Here is a 19,876-nt window from a genome sequence, read left to right as displayed (position 1 = left end):
CGCCTTGGTATTGTCCTTGAGCCCTGACCTGCAGCCTGTTTGATCCCTGATCCCTGATCCCTGATCCCTGATCCCTGATCCCTGATCCCTGATCCCTGATCCCTGATCCCTGATCCCTGCATCCTGCCTCCTGTACCTGTTTCCTTGTCCCCCCATCTGCTGACCTCCTATTTATGACCCCGGCCTGGCTTGACTACGATTCCGGTACTCCCTTTTGTTACATATACTGGTTTATTTACTGTTTGGTTGTTTGGTTTGTTTACTTGGTTCGTATTGGTGGTGTGTTCACATTTATATGCGTTTGCTTAATAAATTTACCTTCACTTATTTGTGTCTGGTTCACTTTGTTGCAGTCACACAGTTCTGGTCACATCTGGTTCATGACAGAATACCAAGGACATTCCTGACCAGAAGTGGCTGCACAGGGGAACCATTTGCTTCAGTTTGGTTGCAAACATGAATGCTGATGAGATCATTTATCTTTCTCTGCTGGCATCTGAGAGTGGTGATTATTGCCGCCAGGCTTTGAAAGGATGGTCTAGTGACCAGTTGTTTGCAGCTATGCGTTTGGCTCACTCCCTGGTTGATCAGGGTTATATATTGTTTGAGGAGGTGCAGCCTTTGATAAAGATCTGTACTGAGCTAGCCCTGCCCTGTATCCCAGATGGCCATGATGATTTCACTCCTCCTTTTGATATGAATCAGGTTGTATCTTTAGTATAGCTTTTTGAAGATGATCCTTCTGATTTTTGTGAACACTACTCAGCCTGTTCCCCACAGGTGATTGCTGAGTGCATTGTATCTGCTCAGTCTTTTGTTAGACAGGGAGGCTTAAAACTTCAGTTTGTACAACCCTTACTTTCAGCATGGTCTGACATGGTGCAATCAGCCCCAGCCAAACAATCCACCTCTGCCATCAGATATGAGCCTACCCAAAAGTATGTTTCCCCATCAGCCATGTCAACCTCAGTTGCAGCCCAGTACACGCTGCTCCCAACCAAATACTCCTATCCAGTCTCTGCTCCCTGTACTTATCCTGCATTCAACTCACCTGCCTCCTCTCCGCTGTCTACTAACCCACAAGTTCTTTCCCCAGCTACTGGTACCTCTTCTCTGCCATATCACAATCCTCCTTTCCAGTCTGCTGCACCCCTTATTTACAGTCCTGCAGTCACCTACAGAGCTTCAGTAGCTAAGCCAAAGAAAAAGCGAAAGTTTTTCCCAACCAAAATGATCTTACCATTAACCCAACCTGCCTCCACACCTACCAATCGGTCCCAGCCCTGAGTGCCAGAGCCGGAGTTCCAGCCTGATGTCCCGGCCTCCCAGCCAGACGCCTTCCAGCCTGATGTCCCGGCCTCCCAGCCAGACTCCTTCCAGCCTGATGTCCCGGCCTCCCAGCCAGACGCCTTCCAGCCTGATGTCCCGGCCTCCCAGCCAGACGCCTTCCAGCCTGATGTCCCGGCCTCCCAGCCAGACGCCTTCCAGCCTGATGTCCCGGCCTCCCAGCCAGACGCCTTCCAGCCTGATGTCCCGGCCTCCCAGCCAGACGCCTTCCAGCCTGATGTCCCGGCCTCCCAGCCAGACGCCTTCCAGCCTGATGTCCCGGCCTCCCAGCCAGACGCCTTCCAGCCTGATGTCCCGGCCTCCCAGCCAGACGCCTTCCAGCCTGATGTCCCGGCCTCCCAGCCAGACGCCTTCCAGCCTGATGTCCCGGCCTCCCAGCCAGACGCCTTCCAGCCTGATGTCCCGGCCTCCCAGCCAGACGCCTTCCAGCCTGATGTCCCGGCCTCCCAGCCAGACGCCTTCCAGCCTGATGTCCCGGCCTCCCAGCCAGACGCCTTCCAGCCTGATGTCCCGGCCTCCCAGCCAGACGCCTTCCAGCCTGATGTCCCGGCCTCCCAGCCAGACGCCTTCCAGCCTGATGTCCCGGCCTCCCAGCCAGACGCCTTCCAGCCTGATGTCCCGGCCTCCCAGCCAGACGCCTTCCAGCCTGATGTCCCGGCCTCCCAGCCAGACGCCTTCCAGCCTGATGTCCCGGCCTCCCAGCCAGACGCCTTCCAGCCTGATGTCCCGGCCTCCCAGCCAGACGCCTTCCAGCCTGATGTCCCGGCCTCCCAGCCAGACGCCTTCCAGCCTGATGTCCCGGCCTCCCAGCCAGACGCCTTCCAGCCTGATGTCCCGGCCTCCCAGCCAGACGCCTTCCAGCCTGATGTCCCGGCCTCCCAGCCAGACGCCTTCCAGCCTGATGTCCCGGCCTCCCAGCCAGACGCCTTCCAGCCTGATGTCCCGGCCTCCCAGCCAGACGCCTTCCAGCCTGATGTCCCGGCCTCCCAGCCAGACGCCTTCCAGCCTGATGTCCCGGCCTCCCAGCCAGACGCCTTCCAGCCTGATGTCCCGGCCTCCCAGCCAGACGCCTTCCAGCCTGATGTCCCGGCCTCCCAGCCAGACGCCTTCCAGCCTGATGTCCCGGCCTCCCAGCCAGACGCCTTCCAGCCTGATGTCCCGGCCTCCCAGCCAGACGCCTTCCAGCCTGATGTCCCGGCCTCCCAGCCAGACGCCTTCCAGCCTGATGTCCCGGCCTCCCAGCCAGACGCCTTCCAGCCTGATGTCCCGGCCTCCCAGCCAGACGCCTTCCAGCCTGATGTCCCGGCCTCCCAGCCAGACGCCTTCCAGCCTGATGTCCCGGCCTCCCAGCCAGACGCCTTCCAGCCTGATGTCCCGGCCTCCCAGCCAGACGCCTTCCAGCCTGATGTCCCGGCCTCCCAGCCAGACGCCTTCCAGCCTGATGTCCCGGCCTCCCAGCCAGACGCCTTCCAGCCTGATGTCCCGGCCTCCCAGCCAGACGCCTTCCAGCCTGATGTCCCGGCCTCCCAGCCAGACGCCTTCCAGCCTGATGTCCCGGCCTCCCAGCCAGACGCCTTCCAGCCTGATGTCCCGGCCTCCCAGCCAGACGCCTTCCAGCCTGATGTCCCGGCCTCCCAGCCAGACGCCTTCCAGCCTGATGTCCCGGCCTCCCAGCCAGACGCCTTCCAGCCTGATGTCCCGGCCTCCCAGCCAGACGCCTTCCAGCCTGATGTCCCGGCCTCCCAGCCAGACGCCTTCCAGCCTGATGTCCCGGCCTCCCAGCCAGACGCCTTCCAGCCTGATGTCCCGGCCTCCCAGCCAGACGCCTTCCAGCCTGATGTCCCGGCCTCCCAGCCAGACGCCTTCCAGCCTGATGTCCCGGCCTCCCAGCCAGACGCCTTCCAGCCTGATGTCCCGGCCTCCCAGCCAGACGCCTTCCAGCCTGATGTCCCGGCCTCCCAGCCAGACGCCTTCCAGCCTGATGTCCCGGCCTCCCAGCCAGACGCCTTCCAGCCTGATGTCCCGGCCTCCCAGCCAGACGCCTTCCAGCCTGATGTCCCGGCCTCCCAGCCAGACGCCTTCCAGCCTGATGTCCCGGCCTCCCAGCCAGACGCCTTCCAGCCTGATGTCCCGGCCTCCCAGCCAGACGCCTTCCAGCCTGATGCCCCGGCCTCCCAGCCAGACGCCTTCCAGCCTGATGCCCCGGCCTCCCAGCCAGACGCCTTCCAGCCTGATGCCCCGGCCTCCCAGCCAGACGCCTTCCAGCCTGATGCCCCGGCCTCCCAGCCAGACGCCTTCCAGCCTGATGCCCCGGCCTCCCAGCCAGACGCCTTCCAGCCTGATGCCCCGGCCTCCCAGCCAGACGCCTTCCAGCCTGATGCCCCGGCCTCCCAGCCAGACGCCTTCCAGCCTGATGCCCCGGCCTCCCAGCCTGACGCCTTCCAGCCTGATGCCCCGGCCTCCCAGCCTGACGCCTTCCAGCCTGATGCCCCGGCCTCCCAGCCTGACGCCTTCCAGCCTGATGCCCCGGCCTCCCAGCCTGACGCCTTCCAGCCTGATGCCCCGGCCTCCCAGCCTGACGCCTTCCAGCCTGATGCCCCGGCCTCCCAGCCTGACGCCTTCCAGCCTGATGCCTTCCAGTCTGATGCCTTCCAGTCTGATGCCCCGGCCTTCCAGTCTGATGCCTTCCAGTCTGATGCCCCGGCCTTCCAGCCTGATGCCCCGGCCTCCCAGCCTGACGCCTTCCAGCCTGATGCCCCGGCCTCCCAGCCTGACGCCTTCCAGCCTGATGCCCCGGCCTCCCAGCCTGACGCCTTCCAGTCTGATGCCCCGGCCTCCCAGCCTGACGCCTTCCAGTCTGATGCCCCGGCCTCCCAGCCTGACGCCTTCCAGTCTGATGCCCCGGCCTCCCAGCCTGACGCCTTCCAGTCTGATGCCCCGGCCTCCCAGCCTGACGCCTTCCAGTCTGATGCCCCGGCCTCCCAGCCTGACGCCTTCCAGTCTGATGCCCCGGCCTCCCAGCCAGACGCCTTCCAGCCTGATGCCCCGGCCTCCCAGCCAGACGCCTTCCAGCCTGATGCCCCGGCCTCCCAGCCAGACGCCTTCCAGCCTGATGCCCCGGCCTCCCAGCCAGACGCCTTCCAGCCTGATGCCCCGGCCTCCCAGCCAGACGCCTTCCAGCCTGATGCCCCGGCCTCCCAGCCAGACGCCTTCCAGCCTGATGCCCCGGCCTCCCAGCCAGACGCCTTCCAGCCTGATGCCCCGGCCTCCCAGCCTGACGCCTTCCAGCCTGATGCCCCGGCCTCCCAGCCTGACGCCTTCCAGCCTGATGCCCCGGCCTCCCAGCCTGACGCCTTCCAGCCTGATGCCCCGGCCTCCCAGCCTGACGCCTTCCAGCCTGATGCCCCGGCCTCCCAGCCTGACGCCTTCCAGCCTGATGCCCCGGCCTCCCAGCCTGACGCCTTCCAGCCTGATGCCCCGGCCTCCCAGCCTGACGCCTTCCAGCCTGATGCCCCGGCCTCCCAGCCTGACGCCTTCCAGCCTGATGCCCCGGCCTCCCAGCCTGACGCCTTCCAGCCTGATGCCTTCCAGTCTGATGCCTTCCAGTCTGATGCCCCGGCCTTCCAGTCTGATGCCTTCCAGTCTGATGCCCCGGCCTTCCAGCCTGATGCCCCGGCCTCCCAGCCTGACGCCTTCCAGCCTGATGCCCCGGCCTCCCAGCCTGACGCCTTCCAGCCTGATGCCCCGGCCTCCCAGCCTGACGCCTTCCAGTCTGATGCCCCGGCCTCCCAGCCTGACGCCTTCCAGTCTGATGCCCCGGCCTCCCAGCCTGACGCCTTCCAGTCTGATGCCCCGGCCTCCCAGCCTGACGCCTTCCAGTCTGATGCCCCGGCCTCCCAGCCTGACGCCTTCCAGTCTGATGCCCCGGCCTCCCAGCCTGACGCCTTCCAGTCTGATGCCCCGGCCTCCCAGCCTGACGCCTTTCAGTCTGATGCCCCGGCCTTCCAGTCTGACGCCTTCCAGTCTGATGCCCCGGCCTTCCAGTCTGATGCCCCGGCCTTCCAGTCTGATGCCCCGGCCTTCCAGTCTGATGCCCCGGCCTTCCAGTCTGATGCCTTCCAGTCTGATGCCCCGGCCTTCCAGTCTGATGCCTTCCAGTCTGATGCCCCGGCCTTCCAGTCTGATGCCTTCCAGTCTGATGTGCCTGCTGTCCAGCCTGATGTGCCCGCCTTCCAGCCTGACGTGCCGCTGCCCGCCTTCCAGCCTGACGTGCCGCTGCCCGCCTTCCAGCCCGATGTGTCAGCTTCCCGGTCCGATGTGGTTCTGTCTGCTGCCCTGCTTGAAGTGTCCATTACCCAACCTAATGTGACTTTGCCCATAGCCCAGCTTGACGCAGTGGACTTTCCCCAGCAACTGCTAGTTGGAGCGTCAGGAGGTCGCTCCTTTAAGGGGGGGTACTGTCAGGAAAGGTTCCCTCCGCTGGTAATATCAATCATTTGGCATGCAGTACTGCGATCCACCAGCAGGTGTCTCCTACTGGAATTATGTCATCTTTGGTCCGCAGTACTGGTGTCCACCAGCGGAGGGATCCTGGCAGTATGGAGCAGGTATTGCCCTCTGCAGTCAGGCGTCACATGACTGACAGCAGCCATTATAAATACCCGGCAAGTTCATATACACTTCGCCTTGGTATTATCCTTGAGCCCTGACCTGCAGCCTGTTTGATACCTGATCCCTGTTACCTGATCCCTGCATCCCTGATCCCTGCATCCTGAATCCTGTACCTGTTCCCTTCTCCTTGTCCCCCCATCTGCTGACCTCCTATTTATGACCCCAGCCTGGCTTGACTACGATTCCGGTACTCCCTTTTGTTACATATACTGGTTTATTTACTGTTTGGTTGTTTGGTTTGTTCACTTGGTTCGTATTGGTGGTGTGTTCACATTTATATGCGTTTGCTTAATAAATTTACCTTCACTTATTTGTGTCTGGTTCACTTTGTCGCAGTCACACAGTTCTGGTCACATCTGGTTCATGACAGGCAGAGAGAGTGACTGAATTTCTTTTGAACCTAGCGCAATTACAGTCAGTGTATTGTGCCCCCTGCACAGTATACACCTGAAGCTACCCCAATTGCTGGTGGTGTTCTCATCTCCTGCAGCAGGTACAGTAGGTGTACTGTCATCTGCTCAGTGTGCACCTAAAGCTACCCCAATTGCTGCTGTTCTCATCTCCCTGCAGGCCATTAGTACTTCTGGAAGGCCAACAAGGAGAGGCAGACAGTCATGAGCCAATAAAAGAGGGCAAGCAGGCTCTGTGTCTAGAGGCAACAGTGCTGGTCGTGAACGCGGTGCATCGTCATCAGCATGTGGCCATGGGACACGCTTGTCCTTATTTTCGACAGCTGGACGTGTTGAGCCGCAACAAGAAGAAGAAGACTTGGTAGAGTGGATGACCAAGCCCTCCTCATCCTCCTCATCATCTCTCAACCAGGCTCAGGGTACTGGCAAAGCAGCTGCCAATGCAGCACCTTCCCTTGTCTCAATGGCATCAGTCACTCCTTCCCTAGACCCACCATGTCCTCCTGAGGAGTCCCCTGAACTGTTTGAGCACAGTGTTGGGTACATGCTCCAGGAGGATGCCCAGCGTTTTGAAGGCTCTGATGATTATACCCAGCTAGAGGAAGGCAGTAGCATGAGCCCAGAGAGAGGGGGAGCACAAGAAGGACAGCAATCTGGCAGTCATGTTCCACCAGCTGCAGCATACTGCCAGGTTTGCTTCAGTGATGAGAAGGGAGGGGATGATGAGGTAACTGACTCTACATGGGTGCCTGATAGGAGAGAGGAGGAGGAGGCACATCTTTAACGAGGCAGGAGACCCTCCAGGGGCCAGCTTAAGGGCAGCACACTGACTGAATCACACTGCAGAGCTCCACATGTGCAGGGTGCTGCCTCTGCATGTTATTCCAAAGTTCATTGGTGTGGGCCTTTTTTGAGACGAGTGCATCAGATCGCACCCCTGCTATTGGCGTGGCCAAAACATCAGCTGCTTGGGCACCACATGCTTGACCAGACATATGTCGACCTGCAATGCAGTTCGTTGGCAAGCGTACCTTAAAGACCCACACCAAAGAACAAAGCGGACCTCTCCTTGCTCCTCTTCAGCTGGGATCTCCAACCCCACTATACCTTCAGTCCTCTCTGAAACCTGCACTGAGAGGAATGAAGGTGTAGAATTAGGTGTGTCACAGCCAAGTACTTGCGGGCACTCTGCTAGCAGTACACCGACGTCCGATTGTACCAGGCAAATTTCCCTGCCCCAGCTGCTGGACCATCTAAAGAAGTTCACTCCCAGCCATCCACATGCCCAGCGGTTGAATGCTAGCTTGGCTAAATTGCTAGCACTTCAACTGCTGCCTTTTCAGTTGGTAGACTCGGCCCCCATGAGTTTGTGCAATGTGCGGTTCCTCGGTGGCAGGTTCCCAAATGCCACTTTTTCTCACAGAAGGCGATTCCGGCTCTCTACTGGCATGTGGAAGGCAATGTCCATGCCTCACTGGACAGGGTGGTCAGCGGTAAGGTTGCCACTGACTCATGGTCCAGCAGGAATGGACAGGGACGTTACCTTTCTTACACGGCGCATTGGGAGACTCTTCTGGCAGCTTCCTTGATCTGACGAATACGAGGATTCTTCTGCAGGCTTTGCAGGATCAGGGAGGACTTGCAGTGTAGGTTAGCTGAGGTATTTTGTCCAGAGTCCTCTGGGTCACTAAGGACGACATGATCCGCAGCTACCTCCTCCCAGCCATGTACAAGTCGATAGGTTTCTTGGGACTGTAAATGATCCAATAAAGACTGCTGCTGATGCTGAGTTCTAGGCGCCAACTCCATGCTGACACAATCCTCCTCCTCCTCCTCCTCCTCGTCCTCTTCCTGTGTAATCGGCGGGCCAGCAGGAACACTGTCTGGATAAGGGGGCCTTGAGAGGTAAGTAAGTCCTCCTCTTCCTGCCTCTGTTCTGCCTCAAGTGCCCTGTCCATTATTCCATGCAGCGTGTGCTCCAAAAAGGTGGACAAGAGGGACAGTGTCACTGATGCATACACTTTCACTGCTCACCATTCTCGTGTCCTCCTCAAACAGTGGCAGGACAGTGCATGCATCCCTGATCATGGCCCACTGGTGTGGGGAAAAAAAAACAAGCTCCCCTGACCGTGTCCTAGTGCCATAGTCGCACAGGTACTCATTGATGACCCTCTGGTGCGTGTGCAGCCGCTGCAGTATGGCCAACATTGAGTTCCATCTGGTGGGTATGTCACAGATTAGGCAGTTCTTGGGCAGGTTAAAGAGGGAGTCCGGCGAAATTTTTTTTTTAAAGTCACAAATACTGCAGCTGTTGACTATTAATAAATGGGCGCTTACCTTTTCTTGAGTCAAGAAATGTTGGCAGCCAAGGCCGAGGAAGTGCTTGGCTTTCGGCTGCTGCCGGCGCCATTCTCGGTGAGGGAATCAGGAAGTGGAGCATTGTGGCTTCACTTCCCGGTTCCCTACTGCGAATGCGCGAGCTGCGCAATGGGAATAGTCTGCACTGTCTCTGGGACCGTGTGTGTCCCAGCAGACAGCGCGCCAGTACAGGAAGAGGCACAGACTCCCGTCCCGAAAAGCAGAGGTTCAATTTTTGTGTGAACCTCCCCTTTAAATTCCTTTTGGAGGTCAGCCAGCCGAGCACTGGCATTATATGACTGGCGGAAATGCACTCAGACTTTCCTGGCCGGCCTCAGGACATCCTGTAAGCCCGGGTACCTGCCCAAGAACCACTGCACCACCAAGTTAAGGATGTGAGGCGAGCAGGGCACATGGGTCAGTTGTCCCTGTCAGAGGGCGGAGAGGAGGTTAGTGCCATTGTCGCAAACCACCATTCCTGGCTTAAGCTGATGTGGTGTCAACCACCTCTCTGCCAGCCCCTGCAGAGCTGACAGAATCTCTGCCCCAGTGTGGCTCCTGTCCCCCAAGCACACCAGCTCAAGCACCACATGGCATCTTTTTGCCTGCATACTTGCGTAGCCCCTTGAATGCCTACGGAGCACCGCTGGTTCCGAGGACAAAGCACAGGAAGATGCCATGGAGGAAGAACAAGGGGAGGGGGTGGAGGAGAGAGGCGTGTCAGAATCACCAGTAGTAGCATTTTGGAGGCGTGGTGGCGGAACAACCTCCAACACTACTGCACCTTGTGCTGCATCCTTCCCAGCTGCCAGCAGAGTCACCCAATGCACGGTGAATGATAGGTAACATCCCTGTCCATGCCTGCTGGACCATGAGTCAGTGGTAATATGCACCTTACCGCTGGCTGCCCTGTCCAGCAGGGCCAAGGCATTGCTTTCCAAGTGCCGGTAGAAAGCCGGAATCTCCTTCCATGAGAACAAGTGGCGTTTGGGAACCTGCCACTGGGGAACCGCACATTCCACAAACTCATGGAAGGGGGCAGAGTCTACCAACTGAAAAGGCAGCAGTTGAAGTGCTAGAAATTTAGCCCAGCTAGCATTCAACCGCTGGGCATGTGGATGGCTGGGAGTGAACTTCTTTCGGCGGTGCAGCAGCTGGGGCAGGGAAATTTGCCTGGTCGGTGTACAGATAGCAGATTGCCGCAAGTACTTGGCTGTGACACACCTAATTCTACACCTTCATTCCTTTCAGTGCAGGTTTCAGAGAGGTCTGAAGGTATAGTGGGGTTGGAGATCCCAGCTGATGAGGAGCAAGGAGAGGTCCGCTTTGTTCTTTGGTGTGGGTCTTTTAGGTACGCTTGCCAATGAACTGCATGGCAGGTCGACATATGTCTGGTCAAGCATGTGGTGCCCATGCAGGTGATGTTTTGGCCACATGAGATACGCTTGAGACATGGGTTGCAAATAGCAGCCATGCGATCTGATGCACTTGTCTCAAAAAAGGCCCACATCAAATAACTTTTGGAATAACATGCAGAGACAGCAGCGCCCTGCACATGCGGAGCTCTACGGTGTGATGCAGTCTGTGTGCTCCCCTTAAGCTGGCCCCTGGTGGGCATCCTGCCTCGTTGGAGATGTGCCTCCTCCTCCTCTCTCCTATCAGGCACCCACGTGGAGTCAGTGACCTCATCATCCCCTCCCTCCTCATCAGTGGCGCAAACCTGGCAGTATGCTGCAGCTGGGGGAACATGGCTGCCAGATTGCTGTTCTTCTTGGGCACCCCCTCTCACTGGGCTCACGTTATTGCCTTCCTCTAGCTGGGTACCATCATCAGAGCCTTCAAAACGCTGGGCATACTCCTGGAGCATGTAACCAACACTGTGGTCAAACAGTTTGGGGGACTCCTCAAGAGAACATGGTGGGGCTAGGGAAGGAGTGACTGATGCCATTGAGCCGAGGGAAGAGGCAGCGTTGGCAGCTGCTTTGCCAGACAAAGTACCCTGAGCCTGGGTGAGAGAAGATGAAGAGGATGAGGACAGCTTGGTCATCCTCTCTACTAAGTCTTCGGCATGTTGCGGCTCAACACGGCCAACTGCTGGAAAAAAAGGACAGGCGTGTCCCACGGCCACGTGCTGATGAGGATACACCGTGTCCATGACCAGCACTGTTGCCTCTAGACACAGAGCCTGCTTGCCCTCTTTTATTGTCTCGTGACTGTCTGCCTCTCCTTGTTGTCCTTCAAGACATACTAATGGCCTGCAGGGAGATGTAGCTGCACAAAGCTGGGATGTATATATATACTGATTATACTGCAGCTAGCAGAAACAACTGCCTGCCTGTAGTATTATCAGTATGAGAACACCAGCAATTGTCTTCAGTTAGCTTTAGATGCACACTGTGCAGAGGACACAGTACACTAACTGAAAATAATGCAGCTCCCTGCCTGTGGTATTAGTATGAGAACACCAGCAATTGTATTCAGGTAAGATTTAGGTGCACACTGTGCAAAGGACACTAAATCAAAATACTGCAGCTCCCTGCCTGTAATTGTATGAGAACACCAGCAATTGAATTCAGGTAAGCTTTAGGTGCACACTGTGCAAAGGACACAGTACACTAAGTGAAAATAATGCAGCTCCCAGCCTGTCAGTATATTATGAAGAGAATAACAGGAACGGATCTAGCTAAACTGAATACAGTGTATAAATATATATACCACACCTAGGATGCATATATATCCTCTACACACTGTAACTGAAGCTAACTGACTCGCCTGCCTGCTCTATCTAACTCAAATTAAATCACACTCTCTCTCTCTCTCTCTCTCTCTCACTCTGTCTTTAACCACCGCCGCAACACACTACACAAGGCCACCATGCAGGCGGCCTTATATAGTGTGGGGTGTGTACTAAGACATAATTGGCCAAAGCCACCCTAGCTTTGGCCAATTATGGCTCTCCGTTTTTTTCCATGCTGTGATTTGCCAAAGCATGCAGGTCATAGTGCATGCTTGGCCAATCATCAGCCAGCAATGCACTGCGATGCCGCAGTGAATTATGGGCCGTGATGCACCACTTGCATTTGGTGTGAATGCCCCATAATGTTCGAAATTCGGCGAATGGCGGAACAGACAATGTTCGAGTCAAACATGAGTTCGACTCAAACTGGAAGCTCATCCCTACTGGCGAGCCTTTTGTGCACAGTTGGGAAATCAGCTTGCTTTTTCCTCTGCGTATCACCCGCAGTCTAATGGGGCAGCAGAACGAGCCAATCAGACCTTGGAGCAATTCCTACATTGCTATATTTTGACCATAATAACAACTGATCAGACCTATTACCGTGGGCAGATTTTGCTCACAATAGTGCCTTGAATTCTGCTTCCCGATTGTCCCCGTTTATCATTAACTGGTTTCCAACTTTCCATGTTGCCTGACTCATTTGTTCCACATTAGAGGAGCATCTCCGTGGTCTTCCTTCCACTTGGGCACAAGTCCAGGAAGCTTTGCGACATGCTAATGATAGGTCCAGACTCCATGCTGACCGCAGACGCCTGCCCGCGCCTTCCTACCAGGTTGGGAAACAGGGTCTGGCTGTCATCCCACAACCTCCGACTTCATGTTCCCTCACTGAAGTTCGCACCTTGGTTTAATGGGTCTTTCCATATTCTTCTCAGGATTAACCCAGTGGCTTACGCATTAGACCTTCATTCTAACATGTGTATTTCGAATGTATTTCATGTCTCCTTATCAAAAACCCTTGGTCTGCAACTGCTTTACTATCTCAGTGCCACAACCTTACCCTGTACACGTTGAGAGCCATGAGGAGTATGAAGTACAGTTCATTGTTGACTCCTGTAGGTTCAGTGGGCACATACAGTACCTGGTGTATTATAAGGGGAACAGTCAGGAGGAACACTCTTGGGTCTCATCCTCGGATGTACATGTCCCTATCCGCCTCTGTGATTTCCACAGACATTTACCCCTCAAGACGGGTGGTACTAGGGAGAGGGGCCCTTGAGAAGGGGGTACTGTCAGGGCTGGGTTCAGCCCTTCCTTCTCTGAGCTGGCCACTCAGCTGTCAGAGAAGCTCCTATCTCTACACAGGTACTCAGCTGTTGATGATATCCTGCTCATCAGTCCTGCCTACTTAAGCTGTCCAGCCCAGAGGATCTCTGCCTTCACCTTAGTCAATTTCACAGACACTCTCCTACATTCCTGTTAAAAGACTTGCTTGGCTGACATCCCTTCTGGCTCCAGATCCTGCATGCTGTTTTACTGCACTCATCTCCAGCTCCCTGACATTTGGCTTGTCTGACTATCCGTTCAGCTTCCTGAACTCTGGCTATGTTTTGACCATGCTTCTTCTATTTATTTTTATTATTAAACAAGTGTGATTTAACTGTACTTCTGTCTCGGTCTGATTTAATGGTTTCTGACAGTCTGAGACTCCAGCAATGAGACCTGGAGCTCCACCCAACTCATGAGCCCATGACAGTGGATTCTCTATAGCAATCTTTCTCAACCTTCTTGAAAATATGAAATATATTTTAATCCTGTAATAATTGTCAATGCCATTTTTAGCAGAATTTTTTTTTTTTTGAGTCTTCGTCTAGTTCAGCTTTCTTATCCTACATTTTTCTTTGGTTCCCCATCACCACAAAGGGTATCGTAATGTATGTAAGGCATAGGAGAAATCATGTTTTTAAATGTCCTCCTTGATATTTTATGCTAGTAGAAACATTTTCTTCCATAGAATGCAAATTTACCATGAATTTTACACATGAAAAGATTTTTTTTTTTTTTAAATGTATATTTATTGAAAATTTTTGCAAAACATAAGAACAACAAGTGTGTTACAATAGTCGTTAATATCGACAAAGCACATCGTTGGAAGCATCTTGAAAGTTACAAAAAAGAAAAAGAAAAACATATTCAAGTACCCTACGAGAGAGGGAGGAAAAAAAAAAGAAGAGGGAGGTACACCATGTATCTGCATACAATGACTACACAATGAAAAAGCATGTTATGGGAGTAAGAGGTGAAGGTACTGATGGGAAACCACAGTAGGTCGCCCTAGGGGCCAGGAGGGGATTCCGGATTGAATAAGGAGTTATCCCAGGGATCCCATATCTTAGAAAAATGAGGTAGGGAGTCCTGAACCACTGCCATCATATGTTCCATCCCACGCATCTGTGCAATGGTTGAGACTACTTCAGCTTGTGTTGGAGGAACAGTAGACAGCCAGTGGGTAGGTATTACTCTTTTGGCAGCTAGAAGTATAAAGGCCATCAGTTTTTTGGCATTTTTAGGGATACCCGGGACCGAAAGGCCCAATAAGTAGTGTGCTGGATTAAGCGGAATATCTCTCCCCAATACTGATTGGAGCACGGATTGAACCATGGACCAGAAAGGTATGATCAATGGGCAATCCCAAAAGATATGGTAATGCGTACCCACGTTCTGTAGGCATCTCCAGCATAGTCGGGATAGCAAGGGATCATATTTATGCAAAACTTCAGGGGTTTTGTACCAAAACATCAAAACCTTGTAGGCTGTCTCTCTCTGCTCCACGCACCTAGAGGCTTTCGAAATGGAAGTCCAGATCCCCTGCCATTGCGGAAGAGATATAGGAGTGATTAAAGTCTTGGCCCACTTCCGCATATAGAGGTGATATTTCAATGTTGGTGGTGATGAGTCATGAAGGATCCTGTATATAGAGGATATGAGATCTCTCTGGTAGGGACCATGGGTACACAGGACCTCAAAGGCATTAGGTTTTTCTAAGGCCATGGCAGGAGATATGGAGCAGAAATAATGTTTAAATTGGAGATAAGTAAAAAAAGACTGTTGTGGAATTTCAAATTTGTTTTGGAGGTCTGGGAAGGACATCAGTTTGCGGGTCACTGGATGGACCAAATGGCGGAGTTGAAAAATGCCTGCTTGAGACCATGGAGCCATAGTCACAGAAGAACGGCTGTCAGGTATGTCTGGATTGCAAATAACATTTAAAAGGGGTGGGCATGGGGAAGAGAGAGAGAACCTCTTGTGACATTTTTTCTAAATGGATAAAGTAAATAGCATTGGTTCAAGGCTTATGCGTTTAAGTTGTGTCATGGAAGAAGATAAGTCAGACCATAGCATAGAACATGGATGAACGGGGCTGGTGACCCTCATCTCCAGCTCTGACCATCTACTTGTTGCAAAGCATGATGACCAGGAGACGGTCGCTGATAGGTGGACAGCATAATAATACTTTACAATATCGGGTGCTCCTAGACCTCCATGTGAGTGTGGGGCAAAAACAACTGTGTGGGCAATTCTATGTGATTTGTTTCCCCATATGAATTTAGTGAAGGCCCGTTGAATATTCCGAAGCTGAGGCATAGGTAGTGCAATTGGCAAGGTTTCGAAAAGATACAGAAACTTTGGGAGTATAGCCATTTTGAGAAAGTTTATCCTACCCAGTAGAGACAAAGGACAGTCCATCCATTTACGGAGTAGGCCGTGCGTTTCCGAGATTAAGGAGAGGAAGTTAGCTTGGTATAATGCGCGGTAGGATGCCGTTAAATGTATCTCTAGATATTTGAGTGACACAGGGCACCAATGATATGGGAAGTTGTTTTGTAAGGAAGCAAGAAGTGTAGGAGGGATATGAATGGGGAGGGCTTCAGTCTTAGCTGTATTAACTTTATAACCCGAGAGTTTGCCGAACGTGTCTAATATGGCATGTAGGTTGGGGAATGAGATGTGTGGTTTCGTTAGAGTGAGAAGTATGTCGTCCGCGAATAGAGACAGCTTGTATTCCCTCCATCGCAAAGAGACCCTGCTTACATCCGGGCTCTCTCGGATAACTGCAGCTAGGGGTTCAAGGCACAGAATAAATAGCAGGGGGGAAAGGGGGCAGCCCTGTCTAGTGCCATTGCTGTGTGTGAATGTGTGAACAGCAGCGTTGCGGGTAGCCACCTGAGATGATGACAATTTTGTCAGCTTTAGAGGGGAACAAAAAGAGTCAAATTCCTCTTGGGAGAATAGATGTTTAGGGTCGGAGGCCAAACAGTTGTATAATTTATCGTAAAATGTTCCAAAATCTTTGGACATTGTTATTGGGCAATGGGTCGGGGTACCATCAACCTGAAGGAGGAACTCAGGATAAGAGTGGAATGGACGTGATTTAAGCTTGTTCACTAACATCCTGTGGGGCTTAATGGCGAACTCGTAAAATTTCTGTTTTGCCCAGATTAGGGCCTTGGAGCATTTTTGCATGTCAAGGGACTTTAACCATTCACGTAGAGAGGTAACCTCGCGCAGACATGTCACCGTAGGGGAGGCCAGGAGTGAAGTTCCTGCTTTTCGTAGTTGCAAGAGGATATCCTGTCTCTGAACTGCCGAGTCCCGCTTCAGGCGAGAGCCGGCTGAGATACACAGGCCTCTAAAGAATGCCTTGTGAGCCTCCCATAGGGTGGACACGTCCGCTACAGACCCTCGTTTAGTTGGAAAAATTCTGATACATTTTGGGACAATTGTGCCTCAATGATTGGGTTGCGGAGAATAAAATCATTAAGTCTCCAGTGGCAGGTTCTAGCTGTGGAGGAGGAAAGTGCAAGATCAAGTTGGACAGAAGCATGGTCCGACCACGTTATGGGGTTCAATTCTGACGCTACCGCCGATGTCAGTAAGGGGGCTGTTACAAGGAGATAATCTAGTCTGGAGTACATTTTATGTGGGGGGGAAACAAAGAAAATTGCCTGTGGGTAGTCTGTTGAATTCTCCAACAGGTTGTGAGATCTAATGAGTTTGCGGGATGCGGTGGATTGGCGTTCTACTTTAGCTGAGGGAGTGGAGGAGAAAAGCGTGTGTCTGTCCCTTCTGGGAGACATGGTCATATTGAAATCACCCCCTATAATCATAAAGGGTTGAGCGTATTTTCCCAAGTTGCCCAATAGGTCAGAGAGAAATTGAATTTGACCTGAGTTAGGGGCATAAACATTAATCACAGTAAGAGAGCGTGAGAGATAGTCGCAGTCTAGGAGGATGTATCTATCATGGGGGTCTATAAACAAGGATTTTACCCTCAAAGGGCATGTTTTCCTAATCAGGATTGCGACACCTGCTTTGCCAGAGGGATCGGAAGCCATGAAGGAATTTGGAAAGTGTTTAGCAGAAAATTTAAGGGAACCCCCAGAATGGAAATGAGTCTCCTGGACCAGGACTACGTCTGCAGCCGAAGATTTGAACTCCTTCAAAGCTAACCAGCGCTTGTGAGTTCAAGCCTTTAACATTATAGGTAAAGCCATCGTTATGGATTGGCATTAGCTTAAGGTAACCATAAGAAACACATACTGGGCATAAATACCCGTACAGATCAACTAAGTAATATGTACCACGTTGTATCCTGGGGAAGCAAAGCAAGTAAAAGAATACAACATCAACAGTAAGAAATGAAGATATATAAAACTGTGAGTTAAGCAAGTCAAAAATGGAAAATAGGCCAAAAAAGGAGAAAAAACAAACAAAAAACAGTAGAAAAAAAGCCTGGGGGGGTAAAAACCACCCAGGAGTTCACAGCCAAGGCCGTGGAACAAAATGAGGCACACAAAGGGTTCCAGCTCATCTGGAGCGACCCTCGCCACCTTCCATCAGTGTCTGAAGGTAACAAGAATGGGACTTTTCTCTAGTCCATAAGAATGATGAAAACCCATAAAGTATGGGTGTGAATGCCCCAAAACAGGGGAAACATGGTGACACATGGGCCGAAGCCGGATCCAGCCAGGTAATGGTGTTGGGTTCCCCTCAGGGTAGGAGTCTGGGAAATGGACTGTGCTGAGGGGATGAGAAGGTTTTCTGTGACTTTTGACGAGCAGGGGTCCAAATCCGACCTGGGATGGACGCGGGTTTAGGCGTCGAAGGTTGCGGATGAATGCTTCACTTTCCTGTAGGTCCCTCATGGAGTATTGGATCCCATCCTTTGTGGCCGACAGGCGGAAGGGGAACCCCCATCGATATGGGAATTGGTGATTCTGCAGATGCATGGTCACAGGGCAGAAGCTGCGACGTTTAGCAAGGGTAATTGGAGATAAGTCACAGAAGATCTGTATCTTTGCCCCCTTAAATTCTAAACAAGACTTTTTGGGAGTGGCCACGATTAAAGCTTCTTTACTGTCGTAATAATGGAAGCGTACTATAATGTCTCTGGGATTAGCTCCTGTTGGAGGTTTTGGGGCCAGGGATCTGTGGGCTCTATCTAATCTCCAGTCTATGTCCGGAATATGAGGGACTACCACATTAAAGAGGCTGAGTAGGTACGGTCTTATCTCACCCTCGCCGACGGTTTCAGGAACACCCCTGATATGTAAATTTTGACGGCGTTCCCTGTTTTTCAAGTCCTCCTGTTGGGACTGAAGCTGGGAGATACAGTAGATTGTTTCAGGCCGGCATTGTCTTCCTCCAAAACGTGTACGTAGTGTATCAAATCATCAAATTTAGTTTCCAGGACATCAGTACATTCACCGATTTGGGCAAGCTCCCCCCGCAGTTCGTGTGCAAGTTTTCCCATCTCCTTAGACATTGCTGGTCAGGTCTTGCAGGAGGGCCCGCAGTTTGTCGTCCAGGACTTCTACTGTTACAGGAGCAGCCATTATTTCTGAAGGGGTGTCTGACAGGGTCTTTGAGGTATTTTGCACCGTGGCTCAGGAGGTCACCTGTATAGACGTGGTGGTAGCCAAAGATAGGAATGGGGATGCAGGTCTACTCAGGAAGCCGTCAAGTGTCTGTGAGGGCCACAGATCCGGTGGCAGAGACTGAGTAGGGGGCTTTGGCCTGTATTTCACCATGAGGCGTTGGGACTAGGTATTAGTCAGTTACGTTGCCCTACGTTGTGAAGGTGATTGTTATGCATTGTGGAGGGGCGTAGAAAGGCGGCAAGGGTCAACATAGAATAATTACATGGCCCTCATCCTAGGGGGCCTGATGTGTGGCCCCAATAGTAGAAACTGCAACCTGTGGATCGTAGGAAAACTAAGGGGGTGATGTAAAATAATTAGCTATGCAGAAGGACTCTGGGGGCAGGAGCACTGCCAGGTAGGGAGGATCTGAGGAGCCGGCAGGGAGAGAGAGCAGAAAGAAGAGGCTTGTGCGGATGGATGGAAGGAAGAGGGCCTTGGGGGTCTCAAGATGGCGGCCAGTTAGGCCGAGGCCTCAATCTTTAGGAGGAGTGGCGGCAGTAAGAAAGTCATGTATCTGCCCCAGGGGTATATGCTTCCCCCCCTGTGGTAGTTAGTTCCTGAGTTGCTCAAAGATAGTGGGGCTACAGAGGCTAGTGCTCACCTAGGGCGGATCCTCCATGAAGAGCTTTTTCAAAACCCTGTGTAGATGAACTAATGCACCCTGCTTTCAGGTGCAACCAGCTGTTTCAAGATACATCTGCATTCCTATTGATTTGTACAGGGAAATGTAGTTCTGATGCAGACAAACTCATGTATACAAGCCTCAGGTGGCCATTCCCATTTCCTTCAATTTCAACCACTTTCAATTGAGCTGACATCAAAATCGTGTGACTGAGCAGAAAAATCTTTGGACACAATTATCATATTTTTTTCGGGGTTTCAGTTCATTTTTCAATAACCTTTTATTGATGGTGTCAATTTATAGCTCAGTTCAATTGTAAGAGATTAGGCGGGTTACTCAAGCTGCCCAGCGCAAGAGACATATGCCCAGCGCAAGAGACATATGCCCAGCGCAAGAGACATATGCTAAAGCTTGCTGACTCAAGCATGCTTTTAACACAACATGACCTTAGCGCACACCTGGCATAGACATTAGGCCATGCTCTACATCACAGGTGTCAAACACAAGGCATGCGGGCTGAATCCAGCCCTCCAGGCCATTTCATGTGGCCCTTGTACCTCTCCTGCAGCTGCAGGAGAGCTCTAGCTCTCCCCTGGTCCTCCTCCAGACCCCTACTTTCTGCTTTCAAGCAATGCATCCAGCTTCTTCCCAGCAGCAGCATAAGGAAAGGGGGTGCACTGTGATGTTAGGGAGAGTAGGGGACTCAACTTCTGATGGTGGGGTGGCTCTTGACATCTAATGTAAGGGG

The 19,876-nt window shown here is 53.0% G+C and overlaps 1 protein-coding gene across 2 annotated transcripts in view; it reads right to left on the bottom strand.

Annotated features, from left to right (window-relative positions):
* LOC143930016 (natural killer cells antigen CD94-like) overlaps positions 1-19,876 on the bottom strand; it is a 131,117-nt gene that overhangs the window by 15,049 nt on the left and 96,192 nt on the right. The window lies entirely within an intron of this gene.

Source organism: Lithobates pipiens, unplaced genomic scaffold (assembly GCF_037356315.1).
Source record: "Lithobates pipiens isolate NorthernLeopardFrog02 unplaced genomic scaffold, aLitPip1_a1.2 Scaffold_25, whole genome shotgun sequence".
Classification (NCBI taxonomy): domain Eukaryota; kingdom Metazoa; phylum Chordata; class Amphibia; order Anura; family Ranidae; genus Lithobates; species Lithobates pipiens.
The sequence above is the reverse complement of the archived record's forward strand: the minus strand, read 5'-3'. Positions and strand labels throughout refer to the sequence as shown.